Source organism: Thunnus thynnus, chromosome 10 (genome assembly GCF_963924715.1).
Source record: "Thunnus thynnus chromosome 10, fThuThy2.1, whole genome shotgun sequence".
In the NCBI taxonomy this organism is placed as follows: domain Eukaryota; kingdom Metazoa; phylum Chordata; class Actinopteri; order Scombriformes; family Scombridae; genus Thunnus; species Thunnus thynnus.
The window spans coordinates 30150479-30177698 of NC_089526.1; the positions used below are offsets into that span (position 1 = coordinate 30150479).

The window sequence follows — 27220 nt, forward strand, 5'->3', positions numbered from 1 at the left end:
ACGTTGATAGTGACAGTCTCAGCACTGCATTTCTCTCATTATTAGACTCAATTGGCTTCTCTCAGTGTGTAAATAATCCCACTCACCGTCTTAACCACACCCTAGACCTTGTTCTAATTTATGGGATTGAAATTGAACATTTAATAATTTTTCCACAAAATCCTATTTTATCAGATCATTTTTTAATAACTTTTGAATTCCTATTACTGGATTACAAACCATTAGATAAAAATGTCCTCACTAGATGTCTATCTGATAGTGTTGTAGATAAATTTAAGGAAGCAATTCCGTCAATACTGAATTCACTGCCATGTCTCAATACTACAGAGGACTCTTATGTTAACTTTAGTCCCTCCCAAATTGATAATCTTATTGATAATGCTGCAGGCTCACTAAGACAAACACTCGACTCCATCGCCCCCTTAAAAAAGAAGATAATAAAACGTAAGAGGTTAGCTCCATGGTATAACTCCCAAACCCGCACATTAAAGCAAACATCGCGAAAATTGGAAAGGATTTGGCGTTCCACCAAAGTAGAAGATTCTCGCTTAGTCTGGCAAGATAGTCTTAAAACATATAGGAAGGCCCTCTGTAATGCCAGAGCCGCCTATTACTCAGCATTAATAGAAGAGAATAAAAACTGCCCTAGGTTCCTTTTCAGCACTTTGGCCAGGCTGACAAAGAGTCATAACTCTACTGATCCATGTATTCCTATAGCTCTCAGTAGTAACGACTTTATGAGCTTCTTTAATGATAAAATTCTAACTATTAGAGACAAAATTAACCATCTCCTGCCCTCAACAGGCACCGTTCTCTCCCCAAACACAGGAACCTTGGTAACGGCAGTAAATCCTGAAATATATTTGGACTGTTTTTCTCCAGTAGACTTGTCTGAACTAACTTCAATGATTTGTTCAGCTAAACCATCAACCTGTCTCTTAGATCCCATCCCAACTAGGCTGCTTAAGGAAGCCTTACCCTTAGTGAGCACTTCTTTACTAGATATGATCAATCTGTCTTTAGTAACAGGCTATGTACCACAGTCCTTTAAAGTTGCTGTAATTAAACCTCTTCTTAAAAAGCCTACTCTTGATTCAGGTGTTTTAGCCAATTATAGACCTATATCTAACCTTCCATTTCTATCCAAGATCCTTGAGAAAGCAGTCTCTAATCAGTTATGTGACTTTCTACATAACAATAGTTTATTTGAGGATTTTCAGTCAGGATTTAGAGCGCATCATAGCACAGAAACAGCACTGGTGAAAGTCACAAATGACCTCCTAACTGCATCAGACAAAGGATTTGTCTCTATACTTGTCCTGTTAGATCTTAGTGCTGCATTTGACACAATTGACCATCAAATCCTTTTGCAGAGACTGGAACATTTAATTGGCATTAAAGGAACTGCATTAACCTGGTTTAAGTCCTATTTATCAGACCGATTTCAGTTTGTACATGTGAATGATGAATCCTCCGTGAAGGCAAAAGTTAGACACGGAGTTCCACAAGGTTCTGTACTTGGACCAATTCTATTCACCTTATATATGCTTCCTTTAGGTAATATTATTAGGAAACACTCCATAAATTTTCATTGTTACGCAGACGATACCCAATTATATTTATCAATGAAGCCAGATGAACCCAATCAGTTAAACAAACTCCAAACATGCCTTAACGACATAAAGACCTGGATGACCTGCAATTTTCTACTACTAAATTCAGATAAAACTGAAGTTATTGTGCTTGGCCCTAAACACCTTAGAAACAAATTATCTAATGATAAAGCTGCTCTGGATGGCATTACCCTGGCCTCCAGCACCACCGTAAGGAATCTGGGAGTTATCTTTGATCAGGATATGTCCTTTAACTCCCACATAAATCAAATTTCAAGGACTGCCTTTTTTCACTTACGTAATATCACAAAAATCAGGCACATCCTGTCCCTAAAAGATGCAGAAAAACTAGTTCACGCATTTGTTACTTCTAGGCTGGATTATTGCAATTCCTTATTATCAGGCTGCCCTAACAAGTCTCTAAAGACTCTCCAGCTGGTCCAGAACGCAGCTGCACGTGTATTGACTAAAACTAGAAAAAGAGATCACATTTCTCCCATTTTAGCTTCACTACATTGGCTTCCTGTAAAATCTAGAATAGAATTTAAAATCCTTCTCCTAACTTACAAAGCCCTTAATGGTCAGGCACCATCATATCTTGAAGAGCTCATAATACCGTATTATCCCACTAGAACACTGCGCTCCCAGTATGCAGGCTTACTGGTGGTCCCTACAGTCTTTAAAAGTAGAATGGGAGGCAGAGCCTTCAGCTATCAGGCTCCTCTTCTATGGAACCATCTACCGGATTCAGTCCGGGGCGCAGACACCCTCTCTATGTTTAAGAGTAGGCTTAAAACTTTCCTTTTTGATAAAGCTTATAGTTAGGGCCGACCAGGCTCGCCTTGGATCAGCCCTTAGTTATGCTGCTATAGGCCTAGACTACTGGGGGACTTCCCATGATGCACTGAGCTCCTCTCTCCTCCTCCTCCTCTCCATCTGTATGCATTCATGTAACATCAATGCATGTCACTAACTTTTCTTCTTCCCCGGAGTTTTTTGTGCTTTCTCATCTCACAGAAAAACCTGACTCCCGGGCCGAACCTTCGCGGTCCTTCACAGTCCTGATGGCATCCTTCCCTGGCTGTTGCTGCTTGTGCTTGTTGTTGTCGTTGTTTTTCTTCTGTCCCCCCTCCCCCTTTCCCTCTCTCTTTCTCTCTCTCAACCCAACCGGTCAAAGCAGATGGCCGCCCACCAAGAGCCGGGGTCTGCTTGAGGTTTCTACCCGTTAAAGGGGAGTTTTTCCTTACCGCTGTCGCCAAGTGCTTGCTCATGGGGGAACTGTTGGGTCTCTGTAAATTAAAGAGTACGGTCTTGACCTGCTCTATGTGAAAAGTGCCTTGAGATGACTTCTGTTGTGATATGGCGCTATATAAATAAAGATTGATTGATTGATTGATTGAAGTGAGTCCATGTCGTTGTGCAAGTCTGCAACTGTCTGCGGATGCAGAATTGACCTTTAATGTTATCAGTTACACCTGAGCTTTTCCTGCCGTGAAAAGTCAAACTAGTGTTGAGTGGAAACACAAAATTCAAAGAAAACATCAGATCTGTGTGGAGTGATGAGAAGTGTATAACACTCCTCAACTCTTCACATGAAGCACACATAAATGCAGATTCCACTGGTGCTCTTTTAATTACATCATCTTGTCGCACCCTGTTCTTCTGCAATGGTTTCCCTGACTGGAAAATTAGCAGCACCAGCTGTTCTTAACAACCCATTTCCAAATATTCGCATAACAGCGGTGCATGAGAACATGCATTAAATTGAATTTTCTTTTGCAGATTTCCTGAAAATGTGGCTAAAATTTGCACTATAACTGTATGGAAACACAATGAATTACCCTTCATTTCCCAACGTTTTAGAGAGTATTAGAGAATTTTAGGTGCATCGCGATTGCATACAAAGAAAGAGAGAAGATGCAAGTGGGCACGAATTGAGATGATTCTGCATCCATGCTGATTCTGATGGGGCTTTATGAGCCTCTTCTAAATGTACAGAGACAAGACGAAAGAGGTGAAACAATGGAAGAAAAGTAATGGAAAAAATTCTAATTCCTGCTGAGTTCTGAGATCAGTCAGTCTGAGCTTCCACGCACACAGCTGGTGCAAACATGGCTAGCAAACTACAGCTAATGCTCATAGAGTTGGTACACTGGCTGTTTGGGATGAATAAATACAGACTTCATAAGCAGTGTAGCAGTCATATTCACACAAATAACATAAGTGTTGAAATCTTTAAACGTAAACTGAAAACCTGCCTCTTCAGCCTGGCTTTTGATCAAGAATGGTGTATAGACATTATCTTTTTTTATTTAATCTCTTATTTTATTATTATTCATATTATTGTATATTTTTTTATCCCTCATAAATTTTATTTGTCTTTGTTTTGTGTTGTCTTTTTAATTTATTTTAATCTAATTTTTATTTCATTCTATTTTATTACTATTACTGTTATTATAGCTTTTAAATCTATAATCTATTACATTGTTGTCATTTTTATTCTTGTGCATTGGTCTCAAACAGTTTTTTGGGTTTTTTTTGTCTTTTTGTGTTGTTTTTATGCTCTACACTTGTTCTGTGTTATTATTGGCTTGTCAGTCATCTGTGAAGCACTTTGAACTGCACTAACCTGTATGAAAAGTGCTATACAGATAAAGTTTGTTTGATTGATTGATTGATAAGCCAAAAACTTGCATTTTGTCTTAACATATTTTTATTCATCAGGTGACCTGACTGAGAGCGAGTACATCGAAACAGGGCTAGTTTGCTAACATTAGCCACCGTAATTTACTGATCATACCAGACCAAGTAGCTGTAGCAGCAAACCTATGCTGAACTTAGCAAGGGCTCATTTTATTGCTTATGAATTCCACTTTTTATTTGTAAGAGGTAGATTATGTGATTTCTCTTTTCAAAAATTATTTAATCGCTCTTTAAAAATGGAACTTTGGGCTTCTGCTTTTTGCATTCAGCTCAAACGATGTCTATGCCTGTCAACAATCCCTTAGAATCAATCATTTATACATGCAGAGTAAAAGTCAGACTTTGAAGATCCAAGCCAAAAAACAAAGCATAAAAGAAGAACCACAATCAGTTTTGAGTTTGACCATGCTGCACATCAGCAGTTCTTCCTTTTTTTAAATGTCACAGATGGATATTGGATCATGTTGTTAGATTTTTTTCTTAATGCCACACAATTGCTGCATTCAGTTGTAGAGGTTGAGACGTACAGCATGAGTCAGGTTATGGAAGTACAACCTCCCGACTTGTAAAATGCTTCCTCTCATTTCCCAAGCTGGCAGGATAGGAGCAGCTGGCAAAGCCATCACACTCACACATACACATACACATACACATACGCACAGACACACAGACACACAGACACACAGACACACACACACACACACACGCATCTGCTCAAACTCTCATCATCCTGGTTTGAAGTGAAAATCAAGAGATGTTTTGATCTGAGAGAAATACTACAGGAGAAGAAATCCAGATACTTTAAGTGCATATCTGAAGGAAGACAGATTAAGAAGCAGAATCAAAAAGAAGGTACTGGTAAAGAATATGAAGAAAGTCACATGAAAAAGGTTCTTTAGTGACATAATGTACAGATGTGGAAGGAGTATGTGCACGCTGCATGTTGCACAGGTTTTTGCAATCGAAAGAGACTGGTGGAGCTGCAGGGAGGCAGGGGCTCATCAATCAGCAGAACATGATCTGTGCGCGGTGCCGCCCTGTGATTTCCCCACTGCCGCTGTTAATCTGCTTCCTAACCTCTGCAGTTGTGTTTCTGAAGCCAGAACAAAACCCCTGAGAGGGGAGGAGAGAGAATGCAGGAGATGAGAGAGGAGGGAGGGGAGAGAGTTCTCACGCTGCCTTCAATTTTGTATAATTTAACTTATAATTTGGTTAATTTTTTTCTATAATTTATGGGTTTTGAGATTGCCTTTAATTATGCTTGCCTTTTGATTTGATTTTCTTGAATGATTTGGTACAATAGATCAGAGGAAGTATGCTGTCATAGATCATTTCAGCAAACAGTTCAGCTGTCTTTCTTCAGAGAAGAAGTACGCAGCTTTGTTGCCAAGACACATGAAGCAGTTAAGGTTAAGAGGGAAGTTTGAATTAGACATGCGTTGTTTAAGAGAAGAGTCTATATGAAACACATAAATAGACATTGTGTAACTGCAACTTCCTTAGTGAAAGTGATATGATGGCCCTGAGTTCACAAGTTATGAGTTATTTCAGATCTTTAACGAGATTAAAGACACTTTTTTTTTTACACTTTTGCAACAACCAAGGGTGTAGGTGTATTCTTTGTAAGTCAGCTCTTACATATGCACATGTGCACACACATAAAGAGCCTGACTGACAAAATGTTTACTTGCCTGAAACCAGACTTGTAATGATGATTTTTACATTTTATTTTATTGATATATATCTGAGACTAAAATGAATATTTAAAATTGACATATATGACAGATTGTCACAATAAATGTTAAAAGAAAATGAATGAATAGAAACCTGTAGGTCATGTGTTCTGTTTAAACCAAATAGCTGATTTAAGGTTTTCAGATCTCACGTGAGATTCTGCAGCTCTGTTCCTCTTTCAGTTTGCTGATTTAGGCAACACAAGTCAAGAGTTTCATGACAGAGCCACAGAGATGCTCAAACCCAAATCATCTCTAAAACTTCTTCTTCTACTACAACACTATGACATCAGCGCTCATATAATAAATGAAGTTTGATTGATTGATTGATTGAGTTGACCTTATAAATAACGTTTATGTCGTAATGATACACACAGTATACAATAATAACTCTGCTCCTGATCCACTAAAAGAGGAAGGATGGTATTAAATAGTAATTCCAGTTCTAAAGATTAATGTTTGGACTGATTACAGAACAATCTTATTAACTAAGCTAAACTATTACTGACACTTGAAATTGAATATAATATCAGATGATCTTAGTTTTGTCCAGTGAAGACGTTTTCAGTTCTGTGATGTTTGAAATGTTTAAGCTATAAATACTAAATACTTCAGATTCACTACCGTTCATCACCATCACTATTACTACTGGGCTGCAGTTAGTCGACAATGTATAAATAGCTTTAAGTTGAGGTTTGACAGATAATCAAGTTGAGTTTATCATAATAATCCATGTTTTGTAGAAAACACACAAACCTGGCAGATCTCACTGTTAATATTATGTGGATTTAAAATGTCAAGATTGTTTGAGATGTTGGTGGGAACAATTCAGCAACACCATGACATTGGTAGTGACCAAGTCCACACTGTCCACACCCAAATCTATGCCCATGGCAACAGCAACTATTGTGTAAGTTCATTACACATCACACCTCATAATATCTTGATATTATCTAAGACTGCACAATATCAATTTGAAGCAGGTCAGATTGTGCAATGAATCATAGCACTATGATTTAAATAGACAAGAAGTATATGAGAGCAGAGGTATGTCACAAGCTTGCGTCAGTCATCTAAGCCACTCTTATTTTTTGAAAATGCCCTTTTCTCCTTTGCCAGATTCCCACAAGCTTTTTTTTTGCTCTGCTTCCATTGTTTTGGTGTGTTTGTGTAAATTTCTGACACTGTCAGAGTTTTGCTGCAGGCTGTCCTTAGTCGCTAAAGCTCCAAATCAGCCGTCAGTCAACACGTCTCACAGTATGAACTAAGACCATCATTTTGGATTGAGGATCAAAGATTTCACCACGTTTCTCTCTTGACTACATCCACCTATATTGAAGAATTGCGCAATATTAACAGGAATTAAAAGTCTACAGTGAAGCTAGCTGAGGCTGAGGTTGTATTATAGGCACAGCGGTGCTTTGAGCTAAATGCTATCATCAGCATGTTAACATGCTCGCAGTTACAATGCTAACACGCTGATGCTAAGAAGGTGTATAATTTACCATGTTCACCATCTTAGTTTAACGTGCTAGCATGCTAACAACACAAGGTACAGCTGAGGTTAATGGGAATGTCGTTCGTTGTGCAGGTCATTTTTGACCTCATAATTATAGTTTTGACCTGATGATGACACTAGATGAGAAGTTAAGGGATCACCAAAGTGAATAGAATTCATCCTGAGGGGAACATGAATGTCTGTACAACATTTCATGGCAATCTATCCAATAGTTGTTGAGATATTCTGGACCAAAGTGGTGGAGTGTGTGTGTTTTTTTTCTTTTCTTTTATGATTGTTGCATTTTCTTGTATTTCATTTATTAAAATCTTCTGTACATGTTATTTGTTGCTGAATGTGCATTAGTGTGAAGTGCGTATTGAGTTTACTTGACTGAAAAGTGCTTGCTTCACTCTTCTTTTTTCCCAGCATGCAGAAAACATTCAAGAACCATTCTTGTTCTTCTAAACAAGCCACATGTCAAAGGAAAAGCTTGAGTTGGTTTAAATGTTTCTTATTGTCAACAAATTCCACAAAGGCAAGAGCGCTGATAATGGACGTTTCTGCAAAACCCTGGATTATGTTCAATACCAACATATTTTGCAATCCTTTCTTGCTGCAAATCTGCACAAGGCAACTGCGGTATGGTACAGCTAGGAGTTTAAAAAAAAAAAGTAACATCTGGTGGCATAGGGGTTAAGCACCAACCATGAACCACAACGTCCCTGGTTCACGTCCGGCTGGGAATTTTTGTTGTATGTTATTCTCCATCTCTCTGTTCTCTCATTTCCTGACTTCTCATACAGGTGTAGAATGCTATAAAAAGTAATAATATTTCATGTCTGTGACAGCATAAAAGTCAAAAGTGTTACATGCCTATCCACAACCCTGACCTCCACACCCTTACTTTCCTCATTAAGGGCACTACCTCCTGCATTAGCACCAGACTGTTGAGTCTTTTACATCCAAACTTGAAATTCATTTTTTCACCTTGACTTTCAATGAGTTATCCATTCTTGTACTCACTGACTACACAATGCAACACACCAACCCTCTGTCTCTTGTCTAAATGAACACATGAGCATCGTATTGTGTGCCTTGTCTCTCTCTCTGCCTCCCCATCTCTTTTAACTTGACTGTTTCATCCTCTCTCAGCATCTCTCATCTCTTCTCGCTATGTATGAAGGGAATCCTTGAGCTTTGCCTTCTTAATGTGTATCTGTGGTCTGACCTCTTGTCCTATGTTATACAGATTGTATGTTGTGCAGATTTGCAGATTTGTGATTTTGGGCTACATAAATAAAATTGACCTGACTTTAAGTACAGATGGAAAATGTGTTAATTTATTAATTATATATATATGTATGTACACACTATATATCTTCTTTTAGAGCTTAAAGCCACTATGTGTAGAACTTGTTCATTTCCAGTTTTGGTTGGTTTGCAGGCGGTTTTATCAAAAAAGACACTACAAGTTTCCCTCTTAAGTCCATATCATCAGTTTAAAACACAGATACTATAAAACCCTCCTTATGTGCCAGTTCACATTCTTTTTTTTGTTTTTGTCACTGCATACTTCCTTAAGATCCTGTTGCTCAGTCAGCTTTCAGTATTACTTTCAAACACTCTGCATAACCTGTGAGTGGAAAGACTATCAGTATGTTTTGTTTGAACCTTCAACAAATGTCTGTACCTGGGGCAGGACTTTGCTTTCTGGGGGTGCCCCTTTCACATGTTAACCACTCAAACAAAAATGTAAGTGTGGCACTCCCATGAAGGGGCCAGTCCATAACTGGTTGTTTCGTTCACCCATGCTGTACCCAGCCGTGCCTTTGATACTCTGACCACAAGTAAATGAACAGATTACTTCTGCAAATAGAAAAGTCTCTTTACAAACACAGATGTGACTGTCGACGTCCACTTCCCTCTTTCATAGAGCTGTAGTGAGTTAATGCAAAGAAACAGAAATGATCCGTATCTGTATCTCTCCTTATATGTATTAGTAATAACTCCTTGACAATATTAAATGTTTTTTTGGAAAAGGTGCAAATGGTGAAGGCCCAAAAGTGAAAGTGTTTTCCATACAGGCTTTTTGCCCAAAGTTTCTCACGAAAAGGAAAAGAAGGATGGAAGAAGCCAAAGGGAGAGGAAGCAGTGAGGATGTACTTGAAATGATTCAACATGGGAAAGTGACAGAGGTTTCATGGTTGGAAAACACTGAGTGAAGCCCGCATGGGAAGTGAGAGACAAAAGGAAAACCCAGAGAGAAGTGCAGGGAGGGAAATGAATATATCATTTCATCTGTTATATCATCATAATTCTACATTCGTCTCACGCATTCTCTCTACTCACAACCTGCCAGATTGCTCTTGCGGAGGGGCCCTCCCAACAGGAAAGAGAGGATTTATTTCCTTTGCTGACCAGCGCTGGTATTAGTGGTTGTGGGTAGTATTTGTTTTTGGGTGGGTCATCTCTTCCTAATGAAACCCAGCGGGCTGGAAAAGTCCATGGAGAGGCAGGGATGTTGTCTGCACTGATCGGTTTCTTTCAAAATACCAATGAAGGAAATGGGAGATATTTGACCTGTAGACATACTCATAAAAGAATTTTATGCAGTTTAAGCCACAGTATAGTCACCTGCCATGTTTCACTCTTTCATGTTTACTTGTCCTTATATTACCCACTTGGCTGTGAGTGTAATGGTGCATGTAATTATGACCAAGCCAAGACTTTTTTTCTATAAAAACAGGGAATACTGTTATCTATCATTTTCACTCCTATCCTGTGTCTTGCTGTGTGTTTCTGTGTCCTCACGATATGCCTTATTTTCACTCGCTTCTAGACCTTTTTCTGATCAGTGCTTCCTCTTCCCTCATCCTTGCGAGCCAATCGCTGTTGAACAGATGGAATGTGCATTTCATTGTGCAGTCCGTGTTCGTGCGTCTCTGTTCTGGGGTGGTTTAATGTCGCTTTTGGTCAAGTGTTTAATGGATTTGTCATGTGTTGCAAATTGTCTGTGAATGCAGTCACTGGTGTATATGTGTGTGGGTGTGTGTGCATGAGAGGGAGACAAAGAGACTTCAAGAATGAGCACACGTGGCCATAATTCAGCAGAATGATGATGGGGTAGACTTACCGAAAGTTGCCTCAGTATCATTTATCGCACAGTTATTGTGTTTTCTGGACTGCAGTCTAGACTGTGTGAACACACATTTCATAAACGTAAACATAGTCATAATACTGCACAAACACAGTTATAAATCACAGGCTCTGCCAAAGAGGTAGAATAAACAAATTTTGTATAAGCTGTACTGTTTGGTCTGACAGTATGTCACTGATGAAGGTGAATACATCTATAGCAAAACATACACTATATGGTCTAAAGTATATGGACATCTAATAATTTCACCAATATATTATGTGATAGTGAAGAGGCTATTTCCATGCGTGAGCATTAATCTGCTGCTGTAACAGCCTCCACTCTTCTGGTTTCAGGCTTTCCACCAGATGTTGGAACCTGGCTGCAACCTGATTTTCTCCCATTCAGACACAAGAGCATGTATAAAGTTGGACACTGATGTTGGGTGATAAGGTCTGGCACACAGCCGTTGGCTCACTTCATCCCAAAGCTGTTGGATAGGGTTGAGGTCAATTCTTCCACACCAAACTAGGAAAACCATTTCTTTATAGGCCTGGCTTTGTGCATGGGGGCATTGTCATGTGGTAACAGGAAAAGAAAAGAGCCCTCCACAAACTGTTGCATCAAATTTGGAATCATGCAATCATGCATATGGGACATATGCTTTTTGTTATTTTTATACTGTTATGATGTCGGATATCTTTGTTAAACATAGTCAGAGTTTCAAAACTTGAAGTGAACATATGTAAAATGCTCCCTGTTAGTTAAAAGCTCAGGCTTCAGTCTGCTCTGAATGCTTTGTTTGAAAATTTACCTCTTCTTCCTCCTCGTGATGACGTCAATTTGCGCTTGCCCACAAACTGCCTTTGTTGCTAAGTTTTTTCCATGTGTTGTTTGTGTTGTCCATTCTCATATTTTGGCTCTGATTCCGGCTCAAACATGTATGGATGTATTTGAGAATTTTCCATTTCGAGTCTCACAAGGGGCAGCATGCTGAAGCTGGGAGGGGTTAGGGAGGGGTTGCCTTAAAGAGACAGGGGTTCAATTGGCCTGTTTCAGACAGAGGCTGAACTGAGGGGCTGTGTAAAGGGCCAGTATATGATAAATAAGGAGTTTTTTGAACTGTTAATTGTGCAAGGATATTCCAGTGGAGCCCCATAATATAAATATATACCTGAAAATGTGTAGAGCATGTCCCCTTTAAGACTCGACTCACTTGAAACTAAGGGGCATAGCCCAAACCATTAAAAACAGGCACAGAACAAAAGCACACAAAAGTATGTGGATGGATCTACATGCCGAACCTTAGTCTCTTATGTTTTCCTGTACCATTGATTCATTTTCTCTTAATTCTCTTTATAAGTTTAGGGCCGACCTATACTGCAATGCAACTGTGCTGAAACTCTATTTCATGTCTATTTTTATTTTATTCTATTGAATTCCCCACTGTGTTTTTAAATGTTGTTCTAACATATTTCTCTTTGAGAGGTGCTATGCAAATAAACTTGCCTTACCTATAAATGTAAGACACTATACCACACAGCAAAGTCAGTCCCTCTGCTACCGCTGACCAGGAGCCTCCATCTCCTCTGGCAGCGAGCCGTGACAGTGGTCAAAGGCTTAGTGGAGATCAAACACTCGCTTTAACCAGAAAAGACAAACCAAAGCTCAATTAGCCCTGTGTACATAACCATCAGCTGACTGCAATCACACAAGGGATTGTCAGTGGAGTAAGACAGAACCAGACTGGATTAACATAACTCCTCTTCTCTTCTCTTCTCTTCTCTTCTCTTCTCTTCTCTTCTCTTCTCTTCTCTTCTCTTCTCTTCTCTTTTTGAAGACACTAGATTTCATTGTAGAACTTGTCACACTTCTCTTAATAATGGGATATTTTTGTGTCTATTGTCCAAACTGAGGCACTGCCTAATTTGTGCATGCATAAACACAATTTAAGTATTGCTGTTAATTGGGGATTGTTTTTTTGAAGAATAGGTTGTACAATGGACAAAAACAGTAAAATCTGTGTGACCATTTAACAGTTTCTTATAGGAATGTATAGTTGTACATAGTCTAATCAACTTAAATTCTAGAAATATCAATCCAGCACAACAAAACTCAGCCTAATTTTATGACTGGGTACAGTTTTTGTTTGTTTAAATGGTGTCAGCCTGGTTGATTTAACTAATTATCTTTTCAGTGGATGTACTAATAAGCATTTACTTACATTAAATCACTATTGGAATGTTACTCTGCTATAAATTGGCTTAAACAAACAGGGTTGCAGAAGCCCATATACCATAGATTACCAGTTTATCACAGGATTGACACATAAAGACAACCATTGACAAAATTTGCAATTTAGAGTTTCCAGTCAATCTAACCTGCATGTCTTTGGACTGTGGAAAGCTGGAGTACATGGAGGAGACCATGTAAACTTTAAGGCCCAGCCATCCGGTAGATTCACACCCACACTTTCTTGCTGTGAGGCAACAATGTCAACTTTTGGTTTTGAGACATCCGCAAACCCAAAATAGCGATTGCCTCACATCTCCTGCATGGACCAAAGGACCACATGCAGACTCAAATAGTCCTTCTTGCATAGTCACTATGAGTAACTGCATTGCTTTTGTATTTCAGGTCTTATAAAAAAAGATGGCCCTAACATGGAGAAAATGGATACACACTCCTCATGTTCTCTCTTTCTCCAACCAAAAACAAATGAGTGTTTGGCAGCAGCACCTCTCAGGACTGCTGTTGTGGTGAGTTTCTGTTGGCACAGACACTGGATGCTTTCTGTGTAGACAAGGTTTCCTCCCTCTTGTACGAAACATGTGTTTTTAAGAGTGGGGTTTAACCAACCATCGCATTGGGTAAGATACAGTGTGCTCTTGGCTTACTGTAACTATATATTCTGTATGATTTCTACAGTACATGAGGTATAGATTCTTTATAAAACTGAATCTAAAATAACCCTGATTCATTCCATGTTGAGGCTGGTTTGCTGCATGCTAATGCATTCCAGTCTTCTTCACAGCAACACTTAGTCACTGTTCTGCAACACAGATCCTGTGCTCTGTCACAAACAGACCCACACCAACACATATTTACTCAAGAAAGAAGGCTGGAAAAAAGAGAACAGGAGGCGAGTTAAGATGAAAAACATTACTGTTGCAGCAGAAAAGGCAGTGAAAAACACTGTGACATGTACCCATTGGCAAAGGCGGACTCTACATGTCATGATCAAGCAATGATTTAATGATTATGGCTGCTCTGGGACTAAGTGATGTTGGAGTGACTTGGTGGCCAAGGGGCTCAGAATTTTAGGAAGTGATTGAACAGCGATGGGTGGATCCTAATAATTTAATGAGCAAGCAGGGGATTACTCATCATCATGTTGGGATTGGGCAGGGGCATCTAGGCATGGATGCAGTGGTGATTTGGACATTTTCCCACTGATCCTTTTGGGTGGAGTGGGTGGAACTTGGTACTGCATGTCATTGTAGAGATGGAAAAGAGACAATACAGTTGAATATTTTAACACTATTATTCATGCATCATTTGAGAAAAATAGGTGTTACTCTTACTCAATATGACATACTCTTCATGTTGCTAATTTTAGACTGAAGTCACACAATTTTCAGTGTTTCCCCCATAGCTTTATTCTTGTCAGGCTGGAAAAGCATCTACAACAACGTTTAGACCATCATCACAACCCGGCAAAGAAGTGTTAGCTAAAAGGCTAACACTGTATGTATCAATAGATGTGAAACAGATAGCTATGTAGCTGCTTAAGACTAGGTGACTCTTTTACACCTGTTTCATATACGGGGAAACTCATTACACAGCATCAGTCAGACATCTCTGTCTCATACAGAGAGGTTTGGGCATGTTTAGCCTAGCAGTACAAAGACTGGAAGCAATAGAAATCTCCACCTTAAAGCTGTCTTATATACTTGGGTATGCAGTAACACGTTACTTTGTAATGCATTAAAGTAATGTGATTATTTTTTTCAATAAAGTGATGTAAGAGAAGTGTAAGGGGTAACTATTTGAAATTCAGTCATTACATTACAGTTACTGATTCCATCGCCCAACATAGACTCAACATTGCCCTCTTACTGGGAGTTTGATTGAGGGTTGATGTCAATTTCAGAGGACAGACTGCTGTTGGATAAATTAAGCTTGGTGCAGAACCAGGAGGTGATGGAAGGCAACTAGTTTTTACAAAAAGAGGAGAAACGCGCCTCTCAGTGTCTTATTTATAGTATGGTGTGTTGTCAGCTAGCCACTGGTAACTTTGCCTACATTCAGTTGGTATTAAGCATCAGTTGAGGAAAGAATTTCCTTCCCTTGCTGGAGAGCTGCATGTGGTCATCTGTTGATGGACAGTAAAAACCTCCTCTAACTGTATGCTGGCTGCTTGTTAAACCACAATGTGTTGTTTTCTAATTCCACATGTTAAATACACAAGGTGTGTTGCACAAGTATGGAGGCTTTGAGGTTGTTTAAATGGAATGAGTAATTGATTACATTTTCAAGTTATTAACTCAACTCTGTGTCATTGTTATTATTATTATTGTTAATTTCCCTACCACTCTCTCTCCCCTTTTGGTTCTTTTTTCACTCTTTTCTTTGTTTTACTTCTCTGGCCCCTCTCCCTACAAACATACTCAATGCAACCAAACACGACACCTCACAAACATCACCATAGCTTAACAACTCAGCTTGAACTGTTTCACCATCCTGTGTTAATGTGTGTATGTTCTGACACTGTTCAACTGTCTTGTCTTATGTTATTATGTCCTTTGTTATGTTATATTGCACCAATTAAAATAATAATAATAATAATTAACCCAACTCTGCTTAAATCTTATGTATTTAACGCATGAGAAATTTAAAAAAAATGAGACATTGTGTTTTTAGAAATAAGGCTACTTCACTTTTGAGGTGTAGTGACTTAAACCAAACTTTTTGGCCACTCGGAAACAGTGGAACAAATGCTACAATGACTTTGTTACCTTAGGTGAAGTTGATGTTGGGAACAGTTGCCTGTTTACACGTACCCTCCAGACACGAAGCAACATCAGCATTCATGTGAAATCATGTTTCTGCCAACCTGACAAATATAATTCCAATATTCACTCTTCTTTTAATTGTGCTTTGGTCTCCACCAACCCCTGAGAAAAATGTAATGCTACTACTCAAATATGTTCACCAGCTAGTCGCAAACTTTGTCTATCTGCTGTTTGATGATGAGCAGCTAGAGAACAACGGGTTTATTAGAGCTTTTTCACTGAAAACAGCTGCCTGCTGTTGCTGGAGATGCTGATGAGAGCAGTGAGACTGAACCAAAACAGTAAATTTGCAGGCCAGAAAAAACCAAACAATCAACCAACAATCTGTAGACTTGAGGGTAAATGCAAAGTTGGTCATAATTTCTTTGCGTGTTTGTCAGTATGAGCATCCCTTTTAACATAACACATAGTCTTTAGATCTGTTGTTGATATAAAATATGATTAGTCCAGCTTTAATGCTGACATGGAGACAGGATCTGGACTTTACAGTGGGGTTGCCATGTTTGACAACTGTGATAAATCCATGAACCCAGCTGACTCTTGGAGGTATTGGTGACTCACTTCCTGGCTAACAAGATACAAATCATAAATAAGACAATGTTGGAGTTGTTAGGAAGTGTATTTCTTTTACTTTTTCTGCAGGTATATAGGCAAGACGTTCCACCATGCTTTCAGTATCTGCTAAGGCTAAACATTTCCTGGAGACAGAGTAAAGTTGATATTAATGTTCTCATTTGAGTGTGGGAGACGGACCTCATCGTTTGTTCTAACACTCAAACAACTCATGTCTATTTTTAACTGACAAGCGACCTCTTGGGAATTCAGATCATAATGACCGTTGCAAACTGTAGCAAAGCCAGGAGTGGGCAGAATTTTACCATTGCTAAACCTCTTAGGGGACAGAAAATGCTCCTACGCATGAGCCATTTTTGTCATATGTGTCACTTTGAAAGATACTGACAAAGAGCCCATTTTGTTCTTTATGAGGGCTTCCATTTATACAAACAAAAGAAATAAATGTACAAACATTTGCAGATGGCACAGATTAGCTTTATAGTACAGCAAACATTAATTTCATATTTCACAAATTTCTAATCCCTGTAGAATTCCACAGCCTCTCACCTCTTACCGTAATACATATAAAGATGGTGGAAAGTTACTAAATACATTTACTTAAATACTGGACTTAGATACAATTTTGAGGTATGTGTACTTTACTCAAGTCACTTTATGCTACTTCTGCTCCACTTAAGAGTGAAATATTGTACTTTTCAATCCACTCCATTTAGTCAACAATAAAGTATTTTTCAGTTATTTTTTTATTTATTATAGGATCACAATTATTATAAGATAATAAATATAATGTATTGTATTTCTTAAAACATGTAGTACAGCCCAAAATATGCTCTCCCTGACTAGCTTCAACAATAAAATAAATTAAAATAATGCATCAGTAATAATGTTCTTCTGGTATAATATGAGTACTTTTTTCTTGATGCATTCATTTTGTTGATAATACTTTTGTACTTTTATTTAAAGGTGACTTTTTTTACTCATAATTATTGCAGTACTGGGTATTGCTATACTTCTGCTTACTACTTTTACTTTACTACTAGTGTATGATTTAATAGTTTTTCCACCACACAGACACACACACACACACACACGTAGTCACGTTTGAGAGAACATTTCCTGGAGATTTACCCTGACTTACAATCATAACCACTACCTAATCTTACCATAACTTTAAACCAAGTCTTCTCCCTAAAATCTAATGATTTACGTCATGGGGACCTGCTTTTTGTCACCAAAAGGGGACTGAGTCCAGTCCATGACTGTGTAAAGACAATTAAGTCCCCACAACATGAGGAATAGCTGGTACTCACACACACACATTTGTCTTTCTATAGTTGTGAGGACCCTTTCTGACATGATGCAGTCCCTAGCCCCTAACCCTACCCTTAACCATCACAATGAAATGCCTAACCCAACCCTAACTCTAACCTAATTCTAACCTAAACCTTAAAACCAAATCTTGACTCTCAAACAGCCCATTGAAGTTGTGGGAACCGGCCAAAATGTTCTCACAAAGCAGAAATGTTCTCACTACAATGGTTTCAAGCTGAAATTGAAATCCTCACAAAGACAGAAAGACAAGCACACTTCAGAGGACATTACACTGACATACATTCATTTCCTGAAGACTTACCCTATCCCCTTAACCTTACCCTAACATTGACCTTAACCATAAACTCACGTTAAAGTTGAATGATTTACGTTATGGGGGCTTTCTTTTTGCCCCCAAAAGGGAGGCTTTATGTCCCCACAACATGAGTAATACAAGTACACACAAAAACACTCACACACTTAAATAGCACATGTGATAGTGCTAATGTGGAGGTATTTTAAATTAATAGCAGATGTGTCTTCAACTAATGACTACCAATCACAGTCCAGAAATGAATACATACATACATACATACATACATACATACATACACACACACACACACACACACACACACACACACACACACACACACACACACACACAAACACACACACACACATGCACTCAGTCCAGGAAAATAATCCCCAAAGGAGCAATGATGTCTTCCCAGAGATCATTTAAATTCTTAGGGTTTTCTCAGAACAAAGAGTCCCTGACTGGCTGGAAGAGATCAAAAGTATGTACAGTAACTACTTACACCCATTCTGCAGAAGAGGACTGAAGGGTGGAGTACTACTTTCTCACTCATACATACAAGCAGTGTCACCTGCTGCTTTACTGGTCACTATGTTGTGTCTGTGGGTGGATTAGATGATTAATAATTGACAACCACAATCAAGGAGAAAACACATACGCTCACCCACACATATGCACACTACACACCCACATAGCTTAGTCTCATTAGCCTTTGCTGTCTCATTCTTTAAATATATATAACAGACACCTGTTGTATAGACTATAGGATATGTTGTGGTTTTACTCTTCCTCCTTTTCTCCACATGTGTCCTCTTCCTCACAGAGCTGTGCCTGGGTGTCCTCTTTAGACAAGCACACAAACCGCCAGAGCCTCTTCAGTCTGCTCACAGCCCGTTATTAAAGTCGGGACCTTGCTGACATTGTGGTTCACTCTTCAGTTCCAGTGAAGTTCAGCTGTCTGTGGGCAGAGCGTTGGCAGATGTAATCTCTCTGTAAACTCTTCATCACAACTGAAATTTAAGAACTTGAATTGTCTTGTTGTCTGGATCAATCACTCTCAGTGACAAAAAGCCTACCCAAGTATTGTATTTTAAGTCTTGTCTTGGTTTTGAGCATGTTTGGAATGGTTATGGAATATAGATAACTCTGGTTATTTAGCTTCCTGCATATAATCAGAGCATTATGTAGGTTTCTGATTGATGCATCTGTGCAGGCATGTCCTTAAACAATAATAATGGTTTATTATAACTTGGTTATATGGGTTTTTGTAGTTTTTGCCATTCTAGTGGTAATATTAACATGTCCACTGTTAATCCATGAAATACAGCGCCATTGCTGAAAAAAAGTTGGATGGGAAACACGACAAACAGATTGTAAACGAACCTAGAGGTTAGTGAAACTTTACTCAAACTGTTCATTGTAAATCATAAAGTGGTTTGGACTACTGGCTAAACTGTTGGCTTGTTTACAACCTGTCTAACTATGTTCCCACATCCCAGCAATTATTTTGGTGCTACAGTGTTATAATTGATAGAAATGGTGGCCAAAACTATAAAAATAAGACCCAAGTTGTAATAAAGTGGAATTATCTTGACATCCAGCCACTCTCTGTCATTTCTGTAGTGAGTGTGTTACCTCAGTAGTTGAGGATGAATCCACGCTGGTTTCTGGCTGTCTGGACTCTACTGCATTTACCACTGTGATAGATTTGTTTTTTCTATGTAATCACAACAATGCAGTTTACTTTATTCTACACGTTACTGTCAGATCATCACTTTCATGTCAGCGTGTAGACCATCATTAAATTATTTATCTTTTTTTACTGACCTTTGAGTTGAGGACACACCTACACATATGACAGACAATGATCAGAAACCAGGATACGGTGTTTGGAAGCCCTTATCTAGGCCCTGGATTGCTATCTCCTGGAACGTTACAGGAAGTTTGTTGAAAACAGAACTCAACCCGATAGTAGGTGCTCTTCTGAGGGACTATGCAGATGGGGGAAAAACTGTGTAGGCAGGTGTAGTGTTTCCAGTGGAACAAAAGGTTTGTGGGGGGATTTGTAAAATCTTATAGTCACAGACTATAAGATTTTGCATAGACGGAGGATCTAGCAGGGTCACTATTTGCAAGCCTACAACTAGATTCATTTTGAGATTATTTCCCATCCTGCTCCTGGTGGAAATTTACAAGAAAGAAAAACTGTTGAAAAATGGAGCAGAAACAAAAGCCGCTTTTGGCCATAGCTGGCTTTCTGTATGCAGTGGTTTGTTCTGAAAAATCAGCCAAAAGAAAATGTAAATTGATCAATTAATTCAGTTATAACTAAATAACACCAGCTGTGAAGAGAAACAACAGACACTACATGCCGATTGTTCTTGCTGTTAACTTATTTTCATGAACAACTCTTTATTTATTTATCTATTTTTTTACAAATACATTTTTTGGGGGGGTTGACGTTTCTTAGAGCATATAAGCTATGACAATCACATTGTAAAAGGTGTTGTCCTATACTTGAAAAAAATAAATATCTTAAATATCCAGGTTTTCCAGTATGCATGGGAAAACGAGGTATTTTTTACAAATTTAAAACAGCTACAGTTTATACAGTTGCCCACAGAAACCACCTTCAACCATTAACTATCTGGACACAGCACTTTCAGCTGCTGGATGTTGGAGTATTTCTGCTTGGAAGCCCTGCACACTGCATGAAACAGCAGCAGTCTAGATAATTATACAAAGGCAGAAAGTCACAGGTTTAACTCCTCCAATTGACCTGAAATTATGTGTGAAAAAGCAGTAAATAAACTGCAGACACACAGCAGCTGACAGAAAGAGGTCATATTATACAGAGAAATATTAGCTTTGTCTGGATGAATAAATGTTAATGTGACTTATAAAAAGAGAAACTAAAGTGCAATGAGAATACTGAGCTTTCAAGTTTCAACAGGAGTCATTAATAACACCATCAAGCACATCGTGTTTTATTAGGAAAGTAGTTTAAAAACATGCACACAAAGGGGAACCACTTACTTCATACTGCTGTTAGAAACTGAATACAATTAGCTGATAATTAGCTTGATCAGCCATCATCAGTAATCAATACAAACATACATTATTAGACTGTAAACCATTAATCAAACCAATAACTCAATGTCAGACAACCTTATCATACTTTAGCAGTTATCCAGTGTTTCTGGAGTGGTGACAAAACATTAAAAAATATACATATTAGCAGTTTGAATTAAACTGAAGCTTCCTACGCTCTCCAGGGAAAATATTATGCCAAACTCCCTTTAAGAAATATGACATTAACAATTACTTACATGTCTGCAAAAAACACATAACTCTAGAAACACAAGATAGAGTCATATGTCAAACATCTTCTTGTCAATTCAGCATCAAAATAACTTCATGTTTTGGATTTTTTTCGCCTCAACTCACTCGCAGCCTCTGTTGGTTAGCTGCACTATTTCAGTGGGAAAAGACTGAGGGAATGAGAGGCGTCCTAATATATAATTAGGACACCATGGATGTATTGTAAGAGCTGAATACCGGACTAAAAATGGCACCCGTTCAGTCCAATAAGAATTGCTTGGCTGGCGCATACACCAAAAATTTTTTCGAGCTTCCAGGTTTGCTTCCGCTGTTGTGCAGCCCACTGAATACGCACAGTAGTGTTTCCCCCGCTGGCCCCACCCACGAGTTCCTGCTCGGCCCATAAACTTTACATTGCATTGACGTCACCGATTTTTAAATTGCTTTTCTAAGCTCCAGGAAAATTTTACAAATATAAAACCTCCATGGATCAAAAGTTCATAATAGAAAGACTCATAAGTTAAGTTGTGTGCAGTTCAAGGTGTCCTGTCAACAGTTTTACAGAGGTCTCTTTTACAGTGGTGGTCTATGGGGAAAATGCTTTTTGAGCTGGAGAGAGATTTTTCGCTGCAATACCGTGAGTAACCACTGGGAAAAATTGGCTATCCCGCTCTTATAATACATCCATGTAGGACACGCTGCATGTTAAATCAAAGATGGTGCAGGATTTCTTCCTTGCTTACCGAATAGAGTGCTGCTCAGCAGCAATGTGCACAGTGCCGCCACTGGTGGCCAAAAGTTATACCGCAGCATCACTACTGACTAGAAAGGGATTTTTGCTATGGTCATTGTCATTTTACAGCTCTTTAGTGCTGGTAGTGTGTATGAAATTCTGTGTGAACAGTTGTCAACAGTGCAAAAGAAGTGGATACAGTTGCAGCTGTTGTACCTATGAACCAATATACATTTGATTTTTTTCTATTTCAAATATTTACACTTTCAGGCTTGGTTGAACATATCTTGTGTCAAATGATTTCCTGCCCCACTGCCAGCCTGCATTGCTACTGCAGAGTTCATCAAACTTTGCCTCTGCACTGGTGCAGTGGAGCAGCAATGTACATACCATACTTCTCTCTTCCATGGCTCCATCTTTAATGATCTCTTTGTTCATCCATGTAGCCCACCAGATTTGAATCTAATCCATGTAACGTCTTAGTTCCTGGGCTACTTTGATGTCAAACTCCCCCTCTTTGTTGCCCCTTAGACCTTTCCACTTGCCCTTTCACCTGTGTTCTCCTTCTATCTTTCCCTCCTCTCCGTCATTCCCCTCCTCACATCTCTGTTTATGCCTGTTGTTAGGTCTGTCACCATGGTGACCAAACTGGGCCCTCAGACCAACGTCTGGGCTCGCAAACATGTCTGGAGAGAAAGAGTGGAAACGAAGAGGAGTGAGAGAGAGAGAGAGGAAGCCAGAGAGAGAAAGAGAGACTAGATCCAAAACACTCTCCAGACATGGCAGCGAAAAATACATCTGTCTGGGAAAACGAGTTCAGCACTCCAGCTTTAATTATCTTTTAAGACGCACACAGGGGAATAGGAGTCCAAAATGTAGGAACAAGGAGAAAGGCCAGGAGATTCATGCTGCACATTCCTACGTCTTCTTCTTCTTCACAGCAGACAAACAAGAATAAACAGAAACACACAAAGTCCTGAAAGAAAACGAAAGCATTAACAGACATGCAGGGAGGGAGAGGGCAAATATAAGAGCATGTGCAAGACATCCATGAAGTAAAAAAAAATGGAGGGATCTCATTTCAATATCATCTTCCACCAGTTAAAGATGAGAGGGGCCTTAAATGAACCTGCTGTGCAGAGCAGCATCTGTTTGCCAGAGAGCAACCGAGGCCTCCACCCTGGACCAGACCAACACTGAGGTCATTGTTGTTCCACAGCCCTCGCTGGGCTCCAGCAGTGGTGCTCCACTGTGGTAGGTCCTCACTAAGATTTAACTGTATTTTCCAAAGTCATTTTTGATGTATGAGATAATACACCGAGGAGAATGATGGGATGACGGGAGAGAGAAACAAGTGATATAGGTATAGTAATTCCAAATTCCAAACACATGCAGACACAGAGACTAATATAACATGAAAGTCAGAATTTGTGTTTATTCACAATTTGATTCTGTCCTCTTTCAAAACCTTTTTTATGCCTTCAAAACAAATGTTTATGAGAGTTCAAGTTACCACTGAAGATATCATAAAAGTAAAACCAAACTTATCAAAGCATTGCACATGTCACCAATGACTCTTTGGGTAGTTATAGCACAGGACTTTTACATATATTTAAACATCTGTTACATTCAAGTCCTTGCCAAACAAGTTCACACAATGCTGATTAAGCCTATCATAAATTTATCTTTATTTCACAGTATACAGAGTTTTAAAATCTGGTCTGATGAATGCATACTGCGCATGTGCACTAGACACTTCTGCCAGCCAAGCAGGCTAACTTCCAGTTAGCCCTCTGCTAACTTAAATGAGGATAAAATAATTGAACTGTGCGGCTCTTCTAGACTTTCCAAATGTTATTGGACTGAATGGATCAAATTCTCAAAAATGCTCAAAACAATTTATCCACCATTTTACAGCTGCAACAGTAGTGACGGAGTAGGCTACGGTGGAGCCTATGACGTAAGCACATGTTAACAGTGTTTTTGTAATTACTCTCACTGCCAGAAGGGGGAGACAAAAGTTCCACATTGCAGATTTAAAAATCAATAATGAAAAACTATGATGAAAAACATTCACTGACAACCTTTTTTTTCATGGCTAAAACAACACTAAAACCAAATAAAAAGTAACTTTTGACAACGAGAACTGTGACAGAATTTATAACATTTCTCACAAATGAACAAAACCTAAACAGTGATGTCAAAGATGGATAAATGGATGAATGAATTCATTAGCCTACTGTTTTAGTGCAAAGTCTTATTCAACAAACTGCATACATCTCTGGAATCACACACTGTAGCTCCTGATTAGTAAAACAGTCTCCTCCATCCGCCAATAACTTGTTCAAAAGTTGATTTAGTGGCTGGACTTGTTGCACTACCGTTAAAAGAAGCATCTTGCATTGAGTAATGTTATCTGACGTTAGCGCTTCTTGGAAGAAAGATTTAGACTTTAATGCCATTTAGATGTAGAAGAAAGTTAGACAAGCAGCAGCAACAAAAAAGCTAGACAAACTATGAAAACATGCAGGCAGCACACTCACATTTATAAAAAGGTTGCTGTGGATGTAACATTAACGTTACTTTTAGTCAGCTGTATTTCCTGTTGCTACTGTATAGGAAGGAATGAGTATATTTCAGGATTTATGTTGATGGTGAACCTTTAAATCTTGTTTGCTAATGAAATATCCACATACAACATAGGTTATCCAATGTTTGAGCTCCTCCTCTCAAGCTAAACCCAGACAGTGATCAGTATTTTAGTGAACAGGTGAGTGAATGATCAGCTGCTCTGTAGTGGAGAGCAGAAGTAGCTGTGCTAATGCTAATGCTAATGCTAGGAGAGCAGGAATGTTCTGTTCAAACACACATAGTTTACTGAGGAGATTCAGGCTGTGTCCGAACTCACTGCCTTATTAACTCATTCACTACTCCCTACAGTACCAGTCAAAAGTTTGGACACACCTTCCTGTTTGACTCTCTCTGTCTCTATACTATACAGAATGGATGATTAAAGCATTTTCAGCTGCTTACACTATTTATTACACTCTAGCCAGCTATTCTTTACAAGTGTCTGTGTGGAAACGAGCACCACATAACAATAGTATTGTTACATCATTTTTCTTTTCCTTTGAAGTGTGATCCCTTATTCAACAGTATAACTTCAACAGCATCACATAACTGTATATAATGTCATTTCCTTTGTATCCTCCCCCTACTTTCCCTTTTTTCTCTCTAGTGTCCCTGTTTCACATCTTTTACCACAGTTCAGCCTGCATAGTCCTTCAGGTACCTTGGCCTAACAACTGCTCCACCAGATTTGGTAGTGACAGTCTGTTGAGTGTCACCCATGACTGTCAGGGGTTGCAACAGTCTCTGGTGTTGTGTGAGTTTCAACAGTCACTGTTCAGTTTGACACACTGGGTACTGTGCCCTGGTCCTGTCTAAGGTGATGTCAGTTCCTCCAAAGAATGCTTCCAGTGTCCAACTGTACTTTGTAGGACCTGTGGTCCGCAGGATTCACCCCTGTAGCCTTTCCTTAGACTGTGTGGGGTTCAAAAGGCTGTATTCTAACACAGTCTCCCCATTTCAGTGTTTCCATGTCCTTGGCTGTCCTGTTGAAGTACCTGACTTGTCTCATTTGCCTGTCAATGTGTTTTTGAGTTGTATGTTTCACTTCTGGCTGCAGAAGACTATCCCTCATTGGTAGTAGGGTTCTGGTTCTCCCACTCAGCAGTCTCTGAGCTGGGCTTGTATTTAGTCCTGAGTCGGTGTGTTGCAGTGATCCAACACAGAGAGGCATGAGTTCTCTCCTGCTTCCTCGGCTGTCATCATCAGTCATTTTGCTGTTTTCACAGCAGACTCTGCCATCCCGTTGCTTTGTGGGTATCCAGGAGATGAAGTTCTGTGCTGGAAATCCCACCGCTGCCACCATATTTCATCCTCCCTGTCTCTACACTATACAAAATGGACGATTAACGCATTTTCAGCTGCTTACACAATTTATTAAATGGCATGACGAAGACTCAAGCCAGCTACTCTTCAGAAGTGTGTCACTCTAAAAGGTACGTGTGGAAAGAAGCACCACATAACAATACTATTGTTACACTTCCCATTCACTTCAATGAGAAAGTGTGTCCAAAAGTTTCACTAGTGCTGTATATAATAGTCACTAAATAGTTTTCTCAATAGTGAGCAGCAAATCAAGATTTCGGACACTCACTGATCATCGTCATTTTGTGTCATCACTATCAGTTGTATATCTATAAAATGTCAAGCATTTCATTGTGGGATTGTTAGCAGAAAGTAGCATTCATGCCATGGACACTATACTTTTATTGCTCCATTGTGGAATTTTTGAGGGTACTATATAGTGCAGATAGTACAGATATATCTACACACTGGACAGTGTGATTTGGACAATCAAATGCACTATAATGTAGTGCACTATATAGTAAATAGTGAGTGATTTCAGACACAGCCTGTATGTGTCAGTAAACACTGCCTTTCCCACTAACCTTGCGATTCTTTTGCAAACTGTTGCAATTTGTCATTTTGACCCTTCTGGGCCGGCTTATTAATTTGCTTGTTGGGCAGCACTAATTAATATATTTGTATATATAATGGGTCAAATGACTGTGTAATGTGAAAGGTTTCACTCTTGGCATTTAACCTGCAGACAATTATCACCAACTCTGCAGTTCTTGCAGCTCATTGTTTTGGTTTTATGGCCCCCAACTTTACCGTTTTGGTTCAGTTTCACAGCTCTCACTGGAGGGACTGTTCTGTAACCTCTTGAAATAAACTTTCTCTAAAATTGGAGGCAGCTTTCAGCTCAGTAATAGGCATGATGTTAATTTTAAATTTCTCCTGATACAGCTATTTATCAGTGAATGACACCTTAACAAATATGCATATTTTAAAACAGATTCCTGACTGTCTTTCGTGAGTTACGTCAGTCTGCTTTTAGCCACCTCATTGGAATAATTTTGAAAACAACTACAGAAACCTCTATTGCGGTTTCATGTCTTTCATTACACTGGTGGAATTATGTAGTTGTAACTCTCTTGCAGTGCATGACATAAATACACACACGCACAGCTCATCCTGTTTCTTGTCCACAACACAACAGTGATCTGACAGTTGTTTAATGACATCACTGACACTGGAGCAGATTCCATGTTGAGTTTTGTTGTTGTT

General features: G+C 39.0%; 1 long non-coding RNA gene across 1 annotated transcript in view; it reads right to left on the minus strand.

Annotated features, from left to right (window-relative positions):
• The window catches only part of LOC137191953 (uncharacterized), a 300725-nt gene extending 273933 nt beyond the window's left edge, over nucleotides 1-26792 (minus strand). Inside the window, exon 1 of the long non-coding RNA XR_010930466.1 lies at nucleotides 26760-26792. This is a non-coding gene — a long non-coding RNA (uncharacterized lncRNA). The remainder of the gene's footprint in view (nucleotides 1-26759) is intronic.
• Between the last annotated feature and the right edge of the window lie 428 nt (nucleotides 26793-27220).